The sequence below is a fragment of the Passer domesticus genome, chromosome 4, assembly GCF_036417665.1.
Source record: "Passer domesticus isolate bPasDom1 chromosome 4, bPasDom1.hap1, whole genome shotgun sequence".
NCBI lineage: Eukaryota > Metazoa > Chordata > Aves > Passeriformes > Passeridae > Passer > Passer domesticus.
In genome coordinates this window covers 81,059,877-81,083,152 of record NC_087477.1, presented here as the reverse complement: position 1 = coordinate 81,083,152, position 23,276 = coordinate 81,059,877, and the positions used below count along the sequence as shown (strand labels likewise).

The window sequence follows — 23,276 nt, the reverse complement described above, 5'->3', positions numbered from 1 at the left end:
CAGTGATGCTGGGGCCATCCATACAACATCTCCATCTTCATCCCACCTTGGCTTTGACCATCCCTATTTTTCACAGTGCCCCCAGCCCACCCCCCTGGACCTACAGGAACCATGGATGTGTCAGGAAATGTGACCTAGGAAGATGAAGGACTTCACTGAACATGCAATCTTGCTTATTCCCTTGTCAGGGAGAGGTTTCCTGCCTCAGTTTCCCCTCAGAGAAAGGGTTAATTACCACAGCTCTTCACAGTGTTGCTGTGAACCCTGTTTGCAGCATGCTCTGGGTTCTCAGAGGAGCTGCAGCTCTGTGAAGCATTTTTTTAGCTTCAAGAGAGAGGAAAAGAAAACAAAAAACTATGGTAACAAAGCAAATAAAAGAAGGGTCTCTTTTTAAATTCAATTGGTAATTACTGCTTGAGCCAGGCTACTTAAGAGACTGGGGCTTGCCTAAACAGCCAGATGGTTGCTAAAATAATAATTTCTATCTGGTGTTTGGCAGTTCAGGGCACAATGCAGTTTCTGTACTATGTGCTTTGTCTTTTGCATCCAGATAGAAAACACAAATTGAAAAGGAAAAGAAGCTATGAATTCTCTGAATTTCAACTCTGGCTGGTTTTCTCCCAGCGAGAACCTTGTGTACATATGAAGACAAGGGGCTCATTAGCATCCTCATTACCATGCAAATAAGCGTGCCCCTTGGAAGGGACGTGTCCTGAGTGCAGCCACAGTTTCCTCATTTCCTCGCCCTGGGATGAACAGAACTGGGCAGGGAATCCCCAGAACAGCTCCTCTGCACATGCTGGAGCCTCAGAATCTTCTGATGGGCACTGGGAGGCAGAACATATGAGGATTTGAGGGTTTTTTTTAGGGAATGAGTAAAAAAATCGAAGAAATCATCTCTTGCTTTTTTATACTTGAATATGCAACAACACTTGGAGGGGTTTTGGGCTGGGCTTTGTAACATTTTCTATATAAATAACTGAAAGTCAGTACTGAATGATGGACACTTGAAGAGCTCAGGAAACACAGAAGGATGTGTCCAAGGTCCAGAAATGTGAGTAAGAGATCAGGAATAGCAACACAGAGTGAAGCACCAGCACTTCAGTCTGTTATCTCAGTGTAAGAGCAATTTTGGGTGATCTGGTCCCAAAATCATCAAGGCCAGTACAGGGCATCATCAAAGAAGAGGAAACATGATCTCTGTAGGATCTGTCACAATTCATCAGGAAACCTTGTCTTGTTTAAAGAGCAGCTTTTGCTGAGCACTCAAAACCAGCCCTCTGGGCTCCTCTCCTGGGCATCCAGCTCAACACCTCATGGGGTGAGGGAGGAGGAGATGGTGCCACCCACCTTAGGGACAACCATCAGAACTTATAATAATAATGCTGGGGTCTTAACAGTCCATTTGGGGACTTTATTCCTTCCATGTTTTTATAAAAAAATTGTCCCACACCTTGCAAGATCTTAGTCTGACAGAGCTGGATCAGGGCAAGGGCTGTATGTCCTGTTGTAACCCTGAGTAATTATCTTCAGGACCACTGAGAAATTAAGAAAGCTGCAGGTGAACTCAGGAAAAGCCTGCTTGCAGCGTGCAAAGTGACTGAAGTTACAGACTAAACACGATGATCTGAAGACTGTGTTTTTTGGTTTATTTCACTTCAGTTTTTTGGTGATGCAGAAGTCGAGCCAATAAAGTATGTGCTCATATCTTTTTAAAAAAAATTATTGTTACTTGTTAATGTCACCATGCTCATGTTTGGGGAAAACCAGGTAAAAATCTCTGGAGCCATGGGCATACTTCCCAAAATTGTGACGCTCTGTGGTGGGTGGCAGTGGATGCAATCTGCCCTCCATGTATCCAAACACATATCCCTTTTTTTTTAGGTTGTTTGAGCTAACACAATCTCATGATCTCTCCTCGCCTGCCCTTCTCCACCCTGCCCTCCCCATGACTCACTGGAAGGTGATATCACTTGGATTGTTCAGAGTTGCTGGTCCCAGTGTTCAGCGCTCAAAAAAATTAAGCAAAACAAGAATAAAAAAAAAAAAGACAAATGCACCAATGCAAATGGAGCGAGTCCAATCTAAATTCTGGCCCTGGCTCCCAGTGTACAGCCAGAATTCATGAGCAGGCTTAGTTGGCAAGGGCATCTTTGTTGTAAAAGGTCCCTGCTCTGCAGCATGTCCTGAAGAGTCCATGGAGCAGGAATGCTGCAGACCTGGGAGCAGGTGGGAAAAACAAAGGGACAAAGTCATGTCCCAGTGCTGCCCCAGCTTGGAAATGCAAGGAGCAGCAGGGCTGGTCAACACTGATAAAGGTGTTGCTGTTACTTGGTGTGGGCTTTGAATCAGGAATGGGCTTGCAAAAAGAAAAAAAAGCTTTTGGAGAGCTGGGCCTTACAGGTGTCATCACAGGAGAGGGAAGGTGAAACCTTCCACAGGCGGTGGCAGGTGAACAGCTAAGAAGAGGACATGGTTCATCTCACAGCAGGTTGCTCAGCTGTGGGTGTCCCTGCAAACAGGAGGTAAAAATTGATTGGCCAAACTCATGGAAAATTAAAAAAAACCCCAAAAAACCAAAACCAATGAGTGGACCATTCTGTTTCTGAGATAGGAAGCTCCAGAAATCCGTCTGTAGGATTAGGACTATGGTGAGGACAGGTGTGCCATCACCTGAGCTTCTCTTGGATGTGGACTCAAAGGTTCAGGAGGGGATTGAGAACTACCTTGGGAGGTATCAGAGCAGCAAGTAAAAAAAATTGCAGTTGCTAGACAAAAAGCCCTGGCACAGGAGGCAGCACAGATTCTCACTGTGGGTCCTCCTGGCCAAAGGAAGTCAGAGAATCATGGAGTGGTTTGGCTTGGGAGGGATCATAAAGCCCATTTCATTCCACTATCCCAAGTTGCTCCAAGTCCTGTCCAAGCTGTTCTTGGACACTTCCAGGGATCCAGGGGCAGCCACAGCTTCTCTGGGCACCCTGTGCCAGGGCCTCACCACCCTCATATTCAAAAACTTTTTCCTTGTATCCAACCTAAATTCACCCTCACTCTCTTCCTTCTCTTTTTTTCTGACTCTCACAAAGTAAATTAATTAAATCTGCTCCAAAACAATCATGAGCTGCCTCTTTCTGCTCAATACCCAGCTTGCATCTCTCCTTCCCAGCTCCTTCCTAGGCCCCCATGATGGATAACTTTCCTGATGCAGCTGCCAAGCTGTGGGAGCTGTGGATTTCAGCAAGGACTTCTCCCAGCGTGTGGGACTCAGATTCTCACTGGTCTTTCCTGACCTTCTCCTCCATTCTCTATTAGCCACCTCCACTGGGTATTTGTAGGCATGTCAGGGTCCCTAGAGGGTTAACACCTCCTTGGTGTGTCTTGGAGTGATCAGGGAGTTCACTGCCCTGCTAGGATGGATCCAAGAGCTGCTTGGCCTGGGGAGGAGGACAGCATGTTCACAGCCACTCCAGCCTTTTCCCTGGAGGACGATGGCATTGGGATATCGGGTGGAATTCCTCAGGCCTGTCAGCCCTCCAGCCAACCCCATAAACAATGTCACAGATAAGCAGCAGCTTCCCAATGAAAGCCCCAGTGAGCTGCCTGCGTGTCTCTCTGCTGCCTGTGTGTCCAACTTGTGCATCCTGCTCTGCCCCAAAGAGAAGCAGGGAGAAGCCACCACTCCCCTGGCCACTGCTGACCTTCCAGGCAATGTTTTATTCCAGGTCATGGTCGGAGAGATGCTCCTGGAGAGCCCCTGACTGTGCCAAACCTGGTGTGTGGGTCCTGGTGGGGAGGGAGGGAAGCATTAGGTGTGATGGAGGTCAGGGAAACATTTGTCTGGCAGATTGCAAAGGGAGGAGAAACCAGTCAAGGGCTCTGAAAAACATCAACACTCTCAAGCAGGATCTCAAATTTGAGGTCTGGGTGTGGTTTGTGTGTCAGCAAGAGGAGGATAATGAATCAGAGCCTTGCTCTGGTCATTCACTGTCAAATTCACAGCCCTCAAACCTGTCTCCCAACATTTAGGAGTATGGTCCTAGTGATGTCCCCAAAACTTTTCTCTAAAGTGCTGCACATCACAGTAGGACTTTGACCAAAATTGCCCTTTATTCCCCTCAAATATTGGAGATCTTCTCAGAGTAATCCTGGGAATTTGGACCACTGGTGGGAGTAATTGATGTGAGGATGTTTATGAGGCATCAGATTTCCTGAAAATAATGGTTCTTGTGTGGATCACCTGAGTTCAGGCACCTGAGCAGGTCCTGGGGCTCCTCTTACAATCAGTGGCTCAGATGGCAGATTTTGTGGTGAGAATGGAGTGATCCATCTCCTCCTAAGTCACCAGGCAGATGGATCACAGCAGGTTTCAGATGCCTGGACTCAGAGTCCTGGCTCATGGGCAACCACACCACAGCATCCAAGGTTATTCCTGGTGGATTTCACCCTCAATGTCGTGATCATCTGGTGATCTGATGCTCTCTGAGAAGCTGCCAAAGCTTCCCATGCACCAGTTTCTCCCCTGTGTGGGGCAGGACTTTGAGCACAGGAAGAATTTCACCAGTGGGAAGTGAAGTGGAAAGCCACACAGGTTCCTCTACACTGTTCCCTGACAGAAACTTCACAACTAAATTCAAGAATTTTGAACAGCGCTAATTTGCTTAGCGTGGTCCAGCCAGATACCTCCAGACGAATTTGGTCCAGGGAACAAACCCATCCTGAAAAGAACATAGGGAATTGGCTTTGCAGCCCCCCAGCATTGCCCCAGCAGACTCTGCTCCCTTAACCACCTCCAGGTACCACATCACAGGGCAGGGAAGGCAAAGCTGCTGCTCCACACTGCAGCTCCAGGCTGGGGGGCTGCCACACAGCTCCCCCTGCTCTGCCACAGATCCTCAACTTCACAGGACAGGAATTCTGCTGTAGGACCATGGGGGCACTGCATGGGGCACAAAACAGGCTTTGGGCAAGATCTTGTGAAGTATTCCCTCTGCTCTTCTCTGCTCTACAGCTCTTGCTCCAGGGGCTTGAGATCATGAACTGTTTTTTTCCCCTTTTTTTTTCCTTTTTTTTTTTTTGACAGTATAGCTGCTCTTAGTTTGATTCCTGACCAAATTACAGCTAAAATTTGTAATTTGCTGAATATTACTGGGAATGTGCGTTTTTGATATGAGGTGAGGGAGACATGGAGTTTTAAAATATAGTAATATATGTGAAACAAAATTGAAATTTTAGAGCAGAAACCAGTTATTCTTTACCTTCTTCTTCCTTCTTCTTCATAAATTTAAGTAATATTTTGTAATTAGACAAAAAAAGTCTGCATTGCAGACTTCAAGTAGTTATTAAGTTAAAAGTAAAAATAATTTGTGTCAGTTCTTAATTAAATAGTTTAACCTTAAAAGACCTTGTAACAAAAAATAGTTAACCATTTTGTACCTTGTTAATGAAAGACTAGAGAACTCACTGCTGTGAAACTGTAACATAGATAAGAAATAATGAACACCTAAGTCTAAACACAAACTATCACCTCGAGTACCTTCAATCCCAACCTCAACAAAAGTAAAAAAAAGAAACCGAAAACCAACAAGGGGGTACAAAGAAGGTTCAATCATACAATCAGGGAATGGTTTGGGTTGGAAAGGACCTGAAAGATCATTTAAGTGCCACCACCTGCCACAGGCAGGGACACTTCCCACTATCCCAGGCTGCTCCAAGCCCTGTCCAGCCTGGCCTTGGACACTTCCAGGGATCCAGGGGCAGCCACAGCTTCTTTGGGCACCCTGTGCCAGGGCTCAGCACCCTCACAGGGAAGAATTTATTTTAATACTCAATTTAAACCTGCTCTCCTTCAATGGAATCCATCTCCTTTTTCCTGTCACTTGATGATTTTGTAAATATTTTCTTTCTCGTATGCTCCCTTCAGGTGCTGGAAGGCCACAGTTAGGTCATTCCAAAGCCTTCTCTTTTCCAGGCTAAATAACCCAAATCCTCTTATATACCATCTTTCTTGGGAGGGCACTGACCCTTCACCTGGGCACTCACAGCTGAAATCATCATCAGCAAATCCCCAGAATGTGATTTCATCCATTGCATCCTCCTTCCAAACACCTGGATGTCCCATCACAAAAACTTCTTGCCCTGCAAGGAATACACCACATTCCATCTTTCATGAGGGATCTCTAAAGAAGGAAGTCATGTTTTAAACAAAGGAATAACCCAGGAATTGTGGGCTGGTACTGCAGAGGGATTGATACCAAGGTTTGTACAGAGAAACTGTACCAGCAGCACAGAGTGGATACCACCAAAAGAAGCCCTGAGTGGTGCATCTTGACTGACTGGATTTCTCCGAGGTTTTCCATATGATTTTCCACAGTGTCCTGGAGAACCTGAGGCACTTTGGTCTTGAAAAGTGGTCTGTGCAGTGGGTGGGGAACTGGCTGACAGGGCACACCCAGAGAGAGGTGGTAGAAAGCTTCTTCCCAAAGAGGCAGCCTGTCACCAGTGGGATTGATATCACTCCCAAGGCTGTTTGACATCTCCTAAGTGACTAGATCATGGGACCAGGTGTATCCTGGTGAATTTTCCTGATGATATTGATGCCTTGTGAAAGCTGATACTGTGAAGGCTGAAGGCTGTGAAGGTTGGATACTAGGATGGAGACTAGATGGAGTTAAAGAATAAAGCAGGGATTTATTAAAAGGCCTCAATGGATGCACCTTGGGCAGCACAAGAGCCCAGCCAGGGCTGCACCCAAGATGAACCAAAATGGTCACAAAATGGACAACCTGTCACGGGGTCTCTCATTTTTATAAGTTCTGCTCCATTTGCATATTAGAGTTCATTGTCCAATTTCAGCTTTAGCCCATCAAGTCCCATCCTTGTTTTTCTCTCTCCAGCCCACGTTGTTTGTGCTCTTGGGCCTGAGATTTGGATCATTTGTCCTTGGTGCCCAGCTAGAGCAGGAATTGTTTTGTCTCCCTGCTCTGTGCAGAGAACTCACCCTCCCCTGATGTGAAGCCCAGACCCACACACTAAAGCAGCACAGAATCTGAAAAATAGAAAAGCCAAAACCTAAGGTATCAATACCAAACAGAATAAGGAAATGGACACTTCATGAGCAGGGGCCACCCTGCAGGAAGACCTGCATCAACATGAGCACCACCAGCAGAGATGAAGAAGGAATTGTGCCACTATCAGGACACAGATAGTGCTGAATAAAGCGTGGTCAGTGGGAAGATGGACTTTGAAATTAATCACAAAATTAAAAGGAAGACAAAGATGTAGGCGTTTGGAATCTGACTTTTAGTACAGACTCCCTTAAAGGTAATATTTTTGCAGTGTTCCTTATGCTTGGGAAAGATATATGTGTATCCGACTCCCTGCTCCTTGATTCACAAATAATAGCCTGACTCCAGCCCCAGAGGAGAGTTTAAAACAAATCTTAGAATCATGAGACTCAGCAAAAGGACATAAATAAAATTAGCAAAAAAAAGAAAAAGACAAGACTGACCAGTCTGTCAAATCCAAAGGGAGACATCAGGAAGGTTCTTATTTACCAAATGCAAATGAAGAAAAATAAAAAAAGAGTCTCCTGAGAGAAGGAAAAAGTCAGGGCAACCGAGCTGCATGTCAAGAGCTCTTGCCCTGCTGTCTGAGCAGGAAGGAGGCTGGGATCCATGTGCTGATGTTGGATTGAGCATGGCTGAGATCCGTGCTGGGATGGCTCACCAGAGGAAACACGCTCAGGGCAGCCTTTAAAAAGAAAATTTCCATCTGGCTCGGGATGTGGACGAACACAATGGCCTTGTGGGGTTGCTAAGCTCCCTCCAGGGCAGTGCAGAGCTTGCTCAGAGAGGAGCATTCCCGGGGCTCTCCGTTCTCCAACTGAAGCATCCTGAGCTTGTGCTGCGCCCGAGCCTGGGAATCTCTTTCCTGAGCACACCGTGGGGAAGCACAGCCAGGATCACCAGCTTGGGGAAAGGAAACATTTACAGACAAGATGACTTGCTGCCATCTCAGCAGGAATAAGCCATAGGTAGAATGTCTCATGGGCAAAAATCCAACAATAGGCATTGATTTTACAGGGGCAGTGATCAGATGAGGGGAAATGTTCTTGAACTGAAAGAGGAGGGATTTAGATGAGTTACCAGGAAGAAATTCTTTGCTCAGAAGGTGGGGAGGCTCTGGAACTACTTGCCCAGAAGCTGTGGCTGCTCCTTCTCTGGAAGTGTCCAAGGCCAGGTTGGACAGGGCTTGGACCAACCTGGCATCGTGGAAGGTGTCCCTGCCCATGGCCAGGACTAGAATGAGATCTTTAAGGTCCCTTCCAACCCAACCCATTCCATGATTCTATGGCAAACTGTTAATCCTCAAATTTTTTTGCTACCTGGCTCACTTACACTCTAGTTTTCCATGACTTATTTACCAGACCTTGATGGACTGTTAAGACCTGGAGAGCACAGTTTTGGAATTACAGTTCTAGACTACTCCTTGCATTTATTGACAGTGGTACTTTGTGGTGAGCCCTCCAGTTGCCTTCTGCGGTTCAACTCCTTTTAACACCTTCCTTAAAATTCCCTTTGCAAGGAACTGTTGCTCTTTGGTGGCTTCTGCAAACACAAGTCTGGCTTCCACTCACCTCCAAGAAAAAATGTCCCTTTTCTATCAAGCTGCCTGCTCCACTCTGCTCAGAAACATTGGGAATGTGTGGGTTTTTTTTCCCACATGAAAAGGTAAGCTTGGGAAATCCTGTGGAAAAGGAATGGAGGGGAATGATTCTCAAGCAAGCCATCCAAGTCTTGGAAAAACCACTGTGTTTGCCTGGGTTGGGCCCAAGACTACTCCTTGTTTTTCCAACTCAGAAGTTCTTTTCTCTGCACTTGGTTTTCTAAGAATGTGAACTCACCCGCCCCGTCCTGTTTACAAGCTCGTAAATATGTAGATCAGATTTGGCTGCAGGGTAGGCCTTGGAAGAGCTGAATCCTGCTGGGAACACATGGCATTTTATGTACAGTGAGGCCAGATCTGTGCTGCACAGAGGAAAAAGGCAATTTTTCATTGGGACCAACCCAGCTCAGGGAAAAAAAATTATACCCAGCGCAAAACGAGAAAATCCCGACTTCAATTTGAAGACTGGGGTGAGCAGAACTCACTGGGGCGGCTGAGTGTGGCCAGCACCCCAACACAGGTGACAGCACTGGTCTGGAAGGACCCTACAGTGAGCCAGTGTGGTGGCTGATGGCTGGGAATGCTGGGGAGAACATTGGGATGTCAGCGTTGGGAAAACACGACATCGAGAGGAAGTGTGGGAGCTTCCTCGGCACTTTTCCACCGTGCCAGCCCCGGGGGCTTTTCTGTTTGTACCAGAACTGGGCAGACAGGACGTCACTGGCCGTGGAGCCTGGCACTGCAGCCCGTGTCCCCTCCCAACACTGCTGCCAGCTCTGATGGATGCTGGACAGCATCCTCCAGAGAGCCGCGCCATGGCGTCACGGAGGAAAGGGTGGGGGGAAAAAAAGGATGGGGGAGGTGGGTATTTTCAGCTCTGACAAAAAATTGTGGCTGGTTTCACAGGCTTAGGAGGGGTTATTCAAGATCAGCCAGACAGCTTCTTATTTCTTTTCAGGCTTGGAGGGGAAAATCCTCCAACGCCTGCCCTGTTTCCGCACTCGGCTCCAAGGCACAGCCCTTTTGGCTTCACTTTGCATGGAAAAATCCACGGTTTCTCATCGCTCACTTTCTCTTTCTTGATGTTTTTTTCCTGTGATAAGAAGGGAAACTTAAAACCCCAAACCATATTTCCGTCTTTTGCCCCAACCTGGAAATATTCAGGGGAGATAGCAAAGAGTTGGTCTGTCTCTCCCCAGCCCTGAAAGACATTTTTCAGCTGATATGGAGCTCTAAACACATTGCACTTCAAAAAGAGACATTTTCCCCCCTCTCTCAGAAAACAATGGGTCAGTGGAACTGAGCTCCAAAAATATATCAGGAGTGGTGAGATAACAACATCCTCATCACTCCCAACAGTTCCTGATGCCCTTAACTTGAAGGGATAAATTCTCCTGTTAAATGCTGCACTGATTGCCTGTGAAGGACACCTCTGACTTGGTCCTTTCCCTCATCTCCACAGGGAGGGTCATGTCTGTCTGATGGGACCACAAAATCCTGGAATGGTTTGGGTTTGAAGGGACCTTAAAGACCACCTCATTCCAACCCCCTGTCATGGGCAGGGATGGCACCACTACAGCAGGTTGCTCTTCTCTGGTTATTCAGCAGTGATGCACTTAAGCCACGTACTTTGACACAAGAGGCAAAAATTGGCTGCCTGGTTGTCTTTTCCATAGAGCCAAGCCTGGGACAAGCACAGAGATGATGTTGGGAAGGACCAAGAAATGTGGGAGCAGATGAACCATTACCTCACAGTGGTTTTGTACATGCTTCACAGCCACAGGGAGTTTTAAGGAGGTATTTCAGGAGAGGGAATGCAAAAACCATGCTGCATTTGCCTGGTTTAAATGCTTGCAAAGGGCAGTGGGATCTCTGCTGAGGAGAGAAGAGTGTCTCAAAGTGTCTCATGATAATGAGGCTGTCTCTGCACTGACATGCTTCCTGCTCCATCTCAGCCCTATCCCTATTTATTTTTTAATTTCTGAACCTGAAGGGAAAGGATGAAGATATGCATTCCATTTTCGTGGCACTTTGAGTACTGTCCATGAGATTCTGTCTGCTTCTCTTCCACCTTTTCCTTGGATAAACTTAAGTCTCCTTGCTCCCATGCTCCTCACTCCCTGCTCAGAAATACCAGACTCTCCCTGCCTTGATATGGCCTTGATTCCTAATTAGCTCTTGGATATTCAAATTTTGCATGTTTACTTCTCATTCCAGGCAAGTGACTCTAGGCAGGCTTTCAAACTCTCCTTGAGAAAGTGCTGCTTTTGTGGACAGCCCTTATCAAGCAAGGAATCATCCCAGGAAATTATTATTCTCTCTTTTTTTCCATCATCACCAACTAGTTCCTGACTTGCCACCTCCCTCTTTGGTCACTTTGATGTGTTCTTATTTCAAGGGAACAAAAAGCCCATGCCATAAGTGACTGGCTCTGCTTGTGCAGTGCTGTCTAAAATCTGGGGGATCCTGGGGGACACTGGCGGGGTCCCAGCTGGTCCCCAGGGTGTCTTGGTCAGAAGAGCTTCGAGCAGAGCTGTTCAGTCCCCTCTCTCTGTGATGAATTCCAGGCTGGGTTAGGAGACTCTTCTCTTGCTGTGAGGCAGGACTGAGCCTGCCTCCAATGCAGATCCCCTACAAATTTCCTCCAGATATCCAAAAAGAGCAAATTCCCTGGCAACTGAAGCCATCTGCCTCAGACAACACCACTGACCTGCTTCTTTGATATTATCAACTTGTTCATAATTAAATATTCTGTACTACTGTGTGAAGCTGAGCTGTGTGATGATCCCTACAATAAAGGTTGTGGCACAGATTTTAGAGGTTGTTACACACTGAACTCTGACTAAACTCACAGGCATTAAGCATGAAAATATCTTCTGAACATGAGAGTTCCCAGCATCAACCCCAGTACTGAATCTATTAGCAATAATGTCAGTTCTGGGTCAGTATTTGTGCTCACCCTGAGCAGTAGCACGTGCGAATATTTTGGTTAAATGATTCATTGGAGGAATTTTTTTCCTTCCAGGAACGAGCTGATGACTTGCTGTTACAGTCACCTCCCTCACAGAATGGCTGTCAGGGCTGTTGGCAAAAAGACAGGTGTGATTCACCTAGGAGCAACATGTCACAGAGAATTTATAATAATAACTCAACGCTCACATCATAAAATGCCAAGAATGGGAGCAGGTGAACCAGACCAAGAAAGACTGAAAAATGGAGATTACTCATATGGAAAATCACATCCCTTTTCTGTGCCCACAGATCAGAAAAGGAGCCAAACTGAAAATGCTCTGAGGAGCTCTGCAAAGCAACACAAAGGTCTGGAAAACTTGACTTGGACCATGAGATTAAAGGGTTTTGATGTATTTGCATTACCCAGGAGAAACTGATTTGCTCACACTTCATGGTGAAATACAGGAGAAGTTGTTCCTGACAGCAAACATATCTTTAATCTAGCCAAGAATGGTAGAAAAATTTACTGGCTTGAAGTTCTAGCTAGATAAATTTACTCTGGGAAGAAAGCAGCCATTTGTAGTAGCAGGGATATAAAACACTTGGGAAAAACATAATTGGAAGAAGGGATTCTTCATAATTTGCAGTCCTGAGTTAATGCTGAGTGTCTCTTCAGGGAGAAAATTTGTCTTTGAATTATGGGTGAGCTGAAAAAAATATTGAATGAGGTGCTTAGGGCTGCAGGTGTCTGTGAATGACTGCAGACAGAGCAGTCCCTCCAAACCTTGGAACTCCATCCCAAAACGTGGTGGGTCTTGAATATAACAGAGTTGTAAAACTTATCCTGACACAGAGAACTTCAGACATGATAAGGGCAAGAACTATTTAAGAAACAGCTTTAATTAGGAATGGCAGTGACCTTTATTCCCTGCTGTAAGATCTTTCCCTGTGTTCCACATGTGTGCTGTGATGTCTGAATTTCTATGCATTTCATGGCACTTGGAAGCACTGACAGTGAGTCAAGAATCTGTGTCAGGGGGTTTCATTTGAGCATAATGAAGGTTTTGCTAGTTGGGGGATCATGTCAGCATTTAATTAATTACAATGAACTACACTGTTGATATTTGAGAGCAGTGCTCTCACGTCCAGACTTAATATCCTTTGGTGCACCAATAATTACCCAGACCAAAAAAAAACTGGGAAGAAACAAGCACTGCAGAGGCCTTTCTGGGCCCTTCCTCAGAAAGAAAGCTGCTGCCACTCACTGACACAGGTATCAAGGTCTGCAAGGACCTTGTGAATGCCATGAGCAGAGCCCTGAGCCAGCTGTGAGCAGTCATTCAGGTCCCAGCAACATTAAATCTCCTTTTTTTTTTTTTGGTGCTGCCAAGGAAAGCAATGTGTGACATTCAGAGTACTGGATATCTGGAAGAAATTCCTCTCTTTGTTGGTGGTGAGGCCCTGGCACCGGGTGCCCAGAGAAGCTGTGGCTGCCCCTAGATCCCTGGAAGTGCCCAAGGCCAGGTTGGAGGGGGCTTGGAGCACCCTGAGCTGGTGGAAGATGTCCTTGCCCATGGCAGGGGGTGGAACTGGATGATGTTTGAGGTAATTTCCAACCCAAACCATCCTGTGGTGATTCTGTGAGATGCTAAAACTGCCCTGCAGCTCTGGGACAGCTGTGGGGAGCAGCCTGGGCTGTCCCCGTGGTGTTTGGTATCTGACTGCTGATACAGCCTTGTATCTGTGGGACACACAGCCCACCTGGGAGTGGTTCTAAGGACCCCCCAAGGAACTGGAAAAGTAGATGTATTAATGGAAAAGAGCTTTTCTATCAACATGCCTTTCTCCTGATATGTGACCTTCCCCCTCTCAATCCAGCAGAGTATGAATAACCAAGATCAAGAGAAGTAAAAACCCTCAAAGAACCAAAAGACTTATTATAAATAAACATCTCCCTTCCCCTTCTCACACCTAATGCTTTCTCTGGGGTCACTGTTTGAAGATCCCCATCAAAATATTCTCTGTTCCCTGTCAGGGCAAGGAAACAACACCTGCCAGTGACTCTTTCCTGTGCTTTCCTCCCTGTGGTGACATCTCACTCTCAGGGACAGGTGCCACAGGGCACGAGCTCATCCCTGGCCATGCCCCAAAGAGGAAAATCAACCCCAGGGCAGCCGTGCCTGAGGCAGCTGGCAAACCCTGTCAGTGGCATTGGAGCCCTGCAAGTTCCAGCACTGGGGGCTGGGAGCTTTTCCATCCCAGTTCTGCCATCACCTGCACTGCTTCTCCTGCAGGTGGGTAGGGGATCACCTTGTTTCTCCATTTGTCCCCAGGATTCCTCTCCCTGAGGTGTTCCCCCCTGGGACTCAGATGGGGTGAATGTCCCCTGGACCCCTCACTGCAAGGTGTCAGGGAAATCCTAGAGGGAAGGTTCTTCCCAAACCTGTCTGCTCTCCTTGGTCAGACTGGAGAGCTGGAGCTGCTCCACTTCCCAAAATGAAATTAATATTCAGAAAATAATAAAATACAAATGTATCTCTCATGAACTGGCCAGAATGCCAGTTATGAGATATAGAAGAGATTGGCTAAAAGCCTGAATGTGAAGGTGGAAAAGCAGTCCCTGGGAAGCAGGTGAGCACAAGGCTAGGAGAGAAAGAGATGGCTCTTTTTCAGGAAATATCTTCACAAGCACTGCAGGCCAGCAAACACACACATTCCTCAGTGCCAGCTCTCCAGCTGGAGCTGCAGTGCCAGACTCATCCTGGATGGCTGGAAAGGGGATACACGAGGCCCTGAGAAACCACACAGATTGTTGGAGCCCTGGATGCTGAGAATTTCAGACTTTCTGTGCTGACAGGCTCTGACCCGCAGGAGAACACTGCACTGACCTGAGGCCATGGAGAAGGCTTCCAAAATGGAATGATAGAGCCAGGATTGTGGGTATGGAGTTTGATTAGAACTGTGTAACAGGGTGAAAAACTTAGAATTTAAAGTTTTAGAATCTAGTACTATATATAAAAAGCAAGATGGAGGTTTTAGGGTGGAGGCTGCTCTTTCTTCTTCACCTTCTTCTCCATGGGTTTGAGTGGTATTTTGTAATTGGATAAAAAAGTTCACATTGCAAGCCATAGGTGGTTGGGTTAAAATTAAAAATAATTTAAGTGTCATTTCTTAATTGGACAGTTTAACCTTAAAAGGACTTGTAGAAAGGGAGAGATGGGGCTCCATTTTTAGTTTTTTAGAATGAAGTGCTGTAGAATTCAGGGTTTGTGAGACTGTGACATAGATAAGAACTAATCAACAACAGACTGCTGAGCTGAGGAGCTTCTGTTCCTGTATATGAGTCCCAAATCAGAGAGTATTTGAGGCTTTGCACCTCTGCATTTAACCATGGATATCTGGAGGTGATGCTTTCCCTTGCACCCCCGAGTGTTTTTGGATCCTCCTGTTACACTTGGAAGACCCAAATCCCTTCACTGCATGGATAAATTTTCCATGAATGTGGGGTTTATTTAGTTCCAAACTGCACACAGCCATGTGGCTGCCCAATGATGAATTTCTAAGGATCAGTTTTTCCAGGTAGATTTCTTTTTTTCCACTGTCCTCCCAGCTCAAGAGCTCAGATTAGCTGAGTTGTGCTTGCCCGTGTCTGATAACATCTTTAATTCCTCTTAAAAGTACCTACAAAATAACAATACCCTGCCTAACACCATCCAGCCCATGCCTGAGAAGAAAAGGAGGAGCTCCTTGTCAGGCATGAAATTGAGCCTGGAGTCATCCTGGATCCAAATAAAATCTCTTCTGGAAGGCAAAGCTGCAAGCTGCTGAACAGACGTGGCCTTATCCATGCATAGGGAAAAACTTGGAGAGATGAAAGACTGGCATGTCAGTCCTGACCTGGTAAAGAAATGGGAATGTCAGCTCAGAGTCCTTCCTTGATAACAGCACCCCCATTAAAAACAGGCTCCAGGGATCCCAGTTACACTCCCAGACAGCTGGAAGGGTGAGGATGTTGGAAGGATGGAAGGTGTTGTGTGTATGGGAGCCTGGGATAAAAAAAAAATCACTTCTGAGATTGGGGCAATGGGGCTGTTGGGAAAGAGGAGGCAGCAGAGGCTGAAGTATTAATCAGGAACTGGATTTTGGGTGAATTTATGTCACCACACTCTCTATATGCACTGCTGTAGGATGGAAAAGCTTTTCCCTCAGTGATGACTGCCTTGTAGTGATGCAGATTCTGCCTGGATTGCACAAAGCAGCAAAAGCAGATTTGCACACTGCAATCAGTTTCATAACATCGGGACAGCCAGAAGTTCCCATGTAACAGAAATGCTCCACCAAGAGCTCATTTTATAGATCTATTTCCTCTGACCTGAGGTCATGAGAGGGACAAGGTCATCTTTTAAGACAGTTCCCATCCCCAATCATCTACAATTCCACAAAGCCAGTGGCCCAAATCCCTGTGATTTCAATGTGATGAGATGGAATTGTTAAGACTTGCTTCTTTTGCAAAATGTGTCAACCCATGCTGAGGAAAAAAGCCACCTGGAAATCCAGATGTGTGGTTTGGGGGAAATTTCAGTGTTTGATATTTGTCTTCTTTCAAAAAACCTCAAAAAAACCAGCCCAGCAACAATAAAAAAATCAATGAAAATTTCTGAGGAGCTATGAATTAAAACAAACAAAAAAAAATCATAGAACCTGCAGTGCACACTCTTGTCTAGAAGGGATTCCTGGGAACCTGACAACTACCAGCTGACATGGAAACACTTGCAGTCAACCACCACTAGATAGATCTACACCGTGGGACAGCCTGCTCTCTCCTCTTTGCCAAGCTTCCATAACCACAGAGTGCAGAAAATCAGAAAATCACAGTGCAGAAAATCAGTCTCAAGCTGAGTCAAGGGAAATACAGTTTGGATAGTAAGAAAAAGTTTTTTATGGAAAGAGTGATAAAGTTCTGGAATGGCTGCCCAGGAAGGTGGTGCAGTCCCCATCCCTGGGTGTGTTTAACAAAGCCTGGGTTTAGTTGAGGTGTTGGGGCTGGGCTGGACTTGATGATCTTGAAGGTCTCTTCCAACCTGGTCATTCTGTGAATTCTGTGATTCTGTGAAAATGTAAAGTCCTTGGCCAAGTACATTCCCTGGGCTTTCCCTGCACTGAACCACACAGGAGTTCAGGAAATGGAAATCCTGAAATCCTTGAAATTTATGAATCTGGCTATCTGGAGTGTGCTGAAGTCCTCCAAATTAACATACTTGCAGCAGGAAGCCTTGAAGCATGAGAAAACCCTTTCTGGAGCCAGGATGCTCAGGGCTTCCAGGTTACTGGCGTTGGATCCAGGAGTCAATCCCAGGTTAGCCCAGAGCTGCCAAGGTTTCACTCTGATGGCTGCATGGTAAGAAATCCATGGAAACTTGGCGTGGAAGGGCTGCCCTGGAGCTATGAGAAGTGATTGAAGTGGAGGCTGTTAAACCTGGGATGTTTCCGCTTGGTTTTCCAACTGGCGTTTCCCAGCGGAATCCTCCTTCGCTGGCCAGCACCCAGACCAGCTACTTGGGAATCTCATAAATTCTGCATAAATGTTTCACTCACTTTGGGCCACTGCACCCAGGAGAGTGGCAAGTGCTTTGCAGATGTGCAGGAGGCTGAGTCCATGCCCCAGGTATTGCAGCAAGAAGATCAAATGTGATCAGTTTCAATTTATTCCTGACCCTGGATTGACACTGGAGAGCACTGGACCTTCTGAAATAGCTCATCAATGAAGGAGAAAGGGAAAGATTGCACAGATGGATCTGTTCTCTATTCCCACTTTAACCTCTGCTTAGTGGTCTTTTCTTTTTTCTAGCTCATTCTTCACATATATAACGCATCATTTCCCGGCAATTTATTGTAAAAGATGCAATCAATCACCTGCAGGCAGCTAAACCGCCAGTTTTGGAGCTGGAATAGCCATTTCCAGGGTTTGAAAATGCAAATAGAGGCAGGTTTGTGCTTTGCAGCAGCATGGATGCCACCAGACATTTCAGCCCTGCACTCCTGGCTGCTGGAAAAGCCAACACTTCCCTCCCCAGCCAGGCTGGATGGGGCACCAAGTTGGCCACTGATTTGGAAGGACAGAAATGCTGAAGGCAATGGCAAATTGAGTCTCTTATTCTTTTGGTCTCTGATGAGAATGGAGGGCAAAATGCTTCCACTTAGACAATTTCACCTTCTATTGGAAGAAAGTTCTTTCAGTTTGTGGAGATGGTCAAATCATGCCTTGAAAAAAGGGCACTTCCAGGGATGGGGAAGCCACAGCTTCTCTGGGCGGCCTGTGCCAGGGCCTCACCACCCTCACTGTAAACAATTTTGCCTTTAAATCCAATCTCAGCCTACTCTCTTTCAGTTTAAAACTGTTTCCCCTTGTTCTGTCATTACAGGCCCTGGTACAGACCCTCTCTCCATATTTCTTAAAAGCCCCCTTTAGGCCCTGGAAGGGGCTCTGGGGCCTTCCTGGAGCTTTCTGCTCTTCAAGTGAGCAGCCCCAGCTCTCCAACTAAAGGAATCTGCCCTCAGGGAAGGAAGAGGGGTTGGACCAGCTGGGAGATTCTCCCTGGGGTGAAGGTGGTCTCTGCCCTCCTCGCACCCTGGAACATCCAGGATCCTTTGTTGTTCTTTTGGATCACCTTTGGCTCCCTCAGAGACCTCCTTGTGGAATAAAGAGGCCTGCTATCAATTAGGCCTCTCAGACAGCTGGTTATAATCTCCTCTTTGATGTCCTGGCACGGAGAAATCCCTGGATGTTCCCACTGAGAGGGAGGAAACAGCCCGAGTTACGGGCTGGCCCTGCAACCTGGGAATCTCCCAGGTCATGAACCTGCCCTTGTTCCTGCTCTCCTGGGGCACTGCTGTCCCAGCTTGGCCAGCTTGAGGAGGTTTGGGTGATACCATCCATGCCCAGAGCACCAGAGAGGGATTGGAGATCACACTGGGAGGGATTTGTCCCTGTGCCTGATCCTGACTCGGTGCCATAAATTTATTGGTGGCCTCTTTCATTCGCATATTGGAGGAGGCAAAAACAAATTTTCATGTGGAGAAAGCTCATCAAATTATTTTTGCCAAAGCAGATGAGAGAGAAAGAAAGAATTTGGAAAACAAAGGCGAAGTTTCAATATTGAAACTTTTCTAAGCAAAACTTTTCTTTTGGGGTAGGGAGGAACACACATGTTGAAGTACTTCATACTAAAATTTGCTTACATTTAAGTTTACAAACCAAACCAAATCTAATCAAAACTCAAGAGGAAATAGAAAATTATGGGTAATTTTGAAAAAGAGAGTTTAATTTTCTGTTGGCCCAACTCTTCCCTCACTGGATTCTAAATCTGTGGATAAAAGACCATTATGAGCCTTCTGTATCTCCCCTGGGTGCTTCCACATCCTCATTATCCAACTTTTCATTGAAAACACAGAGATTTTAATGCTTGATATTCTTCTGTGCATCTGCTGTGGAGCACTCGTGGCAGCCCCACAACCTAATGGTACCCAGAGGTCAATGATTTGCACAGTTAAACTCACAAAAACAAAGCAGTGAACTCTTTGGAGTGAAGAATTATCATTTTACCATAGGAATTCCAGCTCCTACCCTCATGTTCCTGGACACAACTGCAGCCCAAATAGATTTTATTAGTAGGAATAACAAATAACAAATAACGAATTGTTCCCAAATGATCACATTCTTGCATTCTTTGTTGTTTTGCTGTTTGTTTGGGGTTTTTTTTCCTGTTTGTTAATGGCAATAAACAGCTTAATTTGCTTTTAATTTGTAGGCCTTTTCTGAGTGGTTTTGTGGACATTCCCAAATTTAATGGAAACATCTGTCTAGTGGGATTGGTTTTACTCCATGCCAGTGTTTGGGGGAATGGATGGCTTAGCACTGATGTCAGACTTGGTGGTTTTTTGAAACCTGCAGGGCCTGAACTCCAGTTTACCTGTTAAAACCTGCCACAGTGTTTCTGTTTCCTGCAGGGAATGAAACGGAGCTCAAAGCAACAAGGATAACCAAGGAGAGGATGAAAATGGGAAAACTTGCTAGTGCTGAAACTTCTGAGTGACCAGCCTAGCACTACCAGAATTGGAGAAAAAAGATATTCATAGTGGGGTGGAGACCAACAACCACTCAAGGAGGAAGGATTGAACCTTGAGAAGGAAGAAAACAATCTCTGGGTACAAAGATCTGTGCAGGTACCAGGGTGACAACAGTGGTGACCCCAGTGCACACACCTAAATTCAGTGTCTTGCTTTGCAGAGCCCTTAAAAGTGCCCATAGTGTTGCCTGGGTGCCTGCCAGACCCTGAAGAGTCTTTCCTCACCTACAGCTGGCTCAGTCCCTCTGTCTTTTCACAGGAAAAGTGATTTCTTGTGGACTCTGACACCTTTTCCAAACGTGTGTGGTAGTGCTGCCTCCTTGATGATGCAGTTTGGAATAAAATAAAGGTTCCTTACTCCCCTATGAACCTGAAATGCAGTCACTCCTGGGCTGGAGAAGATAAATAGGGAGACAGAAAAATGGACTTTCCCAGAGCGTTTTGCTGAGGTGGTTGACCCAGTCCCCATGGTGACCATCAGGCAGTGTTGGACAGGGAGGATGACTCACATCCTCACATCTGGCAGGGGAGCAGCATTTCTTCATCCCCTTTTCAGCGCTGCCAGATGGGGACCTCAGGGCTTCGAGGTGTGACTCCTCCAGTGACCTGGGGAGATGTTTCCAGCTGATTTTGGAAGAAGGATCCTATGAAAAATCCCTTATGGAGCAAAACAGCAGTGAAAAAGATGTGCTTATGAAATTCACCCTGTGGTACAACCCTGAGCAAGAGCTTGGGCATGGCAGGGAGCAACCATTTACTTTTTGGACACTTTCCCTTGGAGATCTCTGTGGCATGATCCAGAATTGTCCAAACCCAGCCGGCTTCACAGGCAGAGCACCAACCTGCAAAGCCTGGGCAGAGGCAGCCACAGGGGACATCCACCACACAATCCAGGTGGTTCTCTTCTCCATCTCTTCTCCAGATGGGAAGTGTGATCTGTCAGGATGGCTGCTAACAGGGACATCAGGGCTGTTATCACACAGAACTGCTTGCCCAGACACCCATTTTTCTGCTGTATCTTCAAGAGTTTGAGTGTAAAGTACAAGGCTGGTCCCCCAAACCACCCAAACCATCAGGGGAGTAAATCCAGATGGATCAGTGGGGGAATATGGATGGTAAAGGCAGAAGCAATTCATCAGATAGGATGGATTCAACAAAAAGAGGCTACAGGGGGAGAAGACCTTTAAGAAGTTGTTTGCCAGAAGGGTGAAATCCAAGGAAAGAATCCAATTACTTAAAGAAGATGACACGGACACAGAACGAATGAATTTGCAAGGGGACACGGATATGTTCCTGCTGCAAATAACAGAATTTCCAAGAACTGGATGCAGTAAGATCCAGAATGGCCTCTCCCAAAGCACAGCAGCAGAGGTTCAGGGACTGGCACACACATGAAGCCCACATGGTTTTGAATGGGATCATGGCTGATCCATGGGGAACTGCAGTGGAACTCAATCCTTTCTCCAAATGTCACAACTGCCCATGGTATTTGCCACCAGAGCCACGGAGGGGTATAGACAGGAGGAGAATCAGAAAAAGGGAGAAGAAGATGAAGAGCTACAAAGGCAGAAGGCACCTGAGGGTTTGCCAGTGCACCTGTGGGATGGCAGACGTGATGATATTTCTGCAGTGCTGCTCTCCAATGGCTGATCTGAATTCTGCTGTGAGTCACCCAGCTCTGCTTTGAGCAGTAAACGCTCTGTTTTGGAGCAAATTATTTTTGTTCCATACATTAGGCTGCTAATTTAATCACCTGTGGTTTCTCTGAGTGCATGCTGAGGGGTGTGCAGCGAGAGTACACAGGGAAGGAACAGACCTTTTCCAGCTGAACGTGTGGAATTCATCCTGACAGGCTGATGGCCCCATTTAATGTAAACACTCTCCACCCAGCCCCCTTCCCTCCCTGCCTTTGACTGGAGCAGTCACAGACACTGGGAAAGTCCTGTTTTGAATGTAAATACTTTCCCTTTGCCCTGTCCTTGCAGCAGGAAAATGAAACCACCCACGTCCTCATTCCCCTGACCTCTGGGGGAAGTTCATGGATCCTTCCTGTAGGAGAGCAGCAGCCATTGGGGTTGTTAATGAATCCCAGGAAGGGTCTGAGCATCACATGTGTTAGAAAATCTTGGAATTGTAGAGTGGCTTGGGTTGGAGGGACTTTAATATCATCCAGCTCCAACCCCCTGCCATGGACAGGGACATCTCCCAGGTTTCTCTGAGCACCATCCAACCTCGCCTTCTGTGTTTGTGGTTCTCACACCTCAGCATTAGCAGGTGGGCAAAGACCTACAGCTGTGATAGGATAAATCTTGTGTGCACCACCACCCTGTCCAACACCCTACTGTCACTACCTGTCCTAAATGGAGAGGCCAAACTGGCAGACGAATCTATGTTTTCCATCTGCTGAGAAAGTCAGTGGGGTCCTGCTTTCCTGGAGCACAGGCCAAGTGATGGAGACCGTGAAAAATGCGTATTTTATGATTGGCTTTTTGCAAATATTCAAATGAATATTATATGTGTTATGTTAGGAAGTCATGCAGTATTAATTTTCTTAAGTAGTGTGTTAAATATAGTTTTAGGTTATAACATAATGTTATAATAGAAACTATGCTATGTAAGATATTTTTAAAGAGAGGAATAAGGTACTTGCACTGAGATAGCAGCCACAGGACACCTGAATCTTTCAAAGAAAAAGAATTTATTGCTCCATTATCAGAAGAAACTAACTTCTTCCTGCCTCGCTCAGCCCTGAAGAGCCATCAGGATTAAAGGAAGAAGGTGACAGTGACCAGACAGAATCCTTTGTTTGAATGGAATTTATGCATCATGGATGAGATGTATGAATATGGAAAAGGCTGTTGCTTTTAAGGGTTAACCCTCTGTTAATGTGGGACCTTTTTTGGGCTTATTTTGCCCAGAAAGAGGTACCCAGACTGTCTGTAACTCTTTGTTTTTATTGTCTTGCATTGTCCTCATCCTAATTGTCCCAATTTTTATTACTCTAATTATATTACTATTTTTACAAGCACTTTATTGCTATTAAACTTCTAAAATTTAAAAAATATTGATTGGCATTTTTCACAGAGACTACAGAAGAAACAGTCAGGTCAGACCAGTAAAATCCCATAAATGACTTTTCTTCGCTCTCTCTGCCCATCAGCAAAAATTAAGCCTTTCCTTCAGAGACTTCTGTACATATTTCCTACTATTGCTGCACTGAAGCAAAGGTGTGCCCTTCAATGCTTGGCAGCAATGTGAAGGAAGCCAGGTTGGCTTCTCTCAGGCCATCTGAGCAGGCAGCAGTGACCCCCTTATTTTAATTTTCAGGACACAGCTTCAAAACCTGCTTGTGGAAAGGTGCATCTGAGGGAAAAGTGTTGACATGCCAAGGCACCAAGCTGCAGGGCTCATCCTAAACTCCAGATTTTGGGATAGAGGATGAAATGTCAGCGTGGTGGGGAGGTTACTGGATGTAATTCCCACAAGGGTGCCTGGTTTAATTCTGAATTTTTTGGGAAAGCAATCCAGGGTGCAATC

General features: G+C 46.1%; 1 protein-coding gene and 1 long non-coding RNA gene across 2 annotated transcripts in view; one reads left to right on the top strand and one right to left on the bottom strand.

Annotated features, from left to right (window-relative positions):
- ADRA1D (adrenoceptor alpha 1D) overlaps positions 1-23,276 on the bottom strand; it is a 41,618-nt gene that overhangs the window by 6,143 nt on the left and 12,199 nt on the right. The window lies entirely within an intron of this gene.
- The window catches only part of LOC135299697 (uncharacterized), a 49,478-nt gene that overhangs the window by 24,552 nt on the left and 1,650 nt on the right, over positions 1-23,276 (top strand). The window contains exon 2 of the long non-coding RNA XR_010361652.1: positions 19,621-21,402. This is a non-coding gene — a long non-coding RNA (uncharacterized LOC135299697). The remainder of the gene's footprint in view (positions 1-19,620; positions 21,403-23,276) is intronic.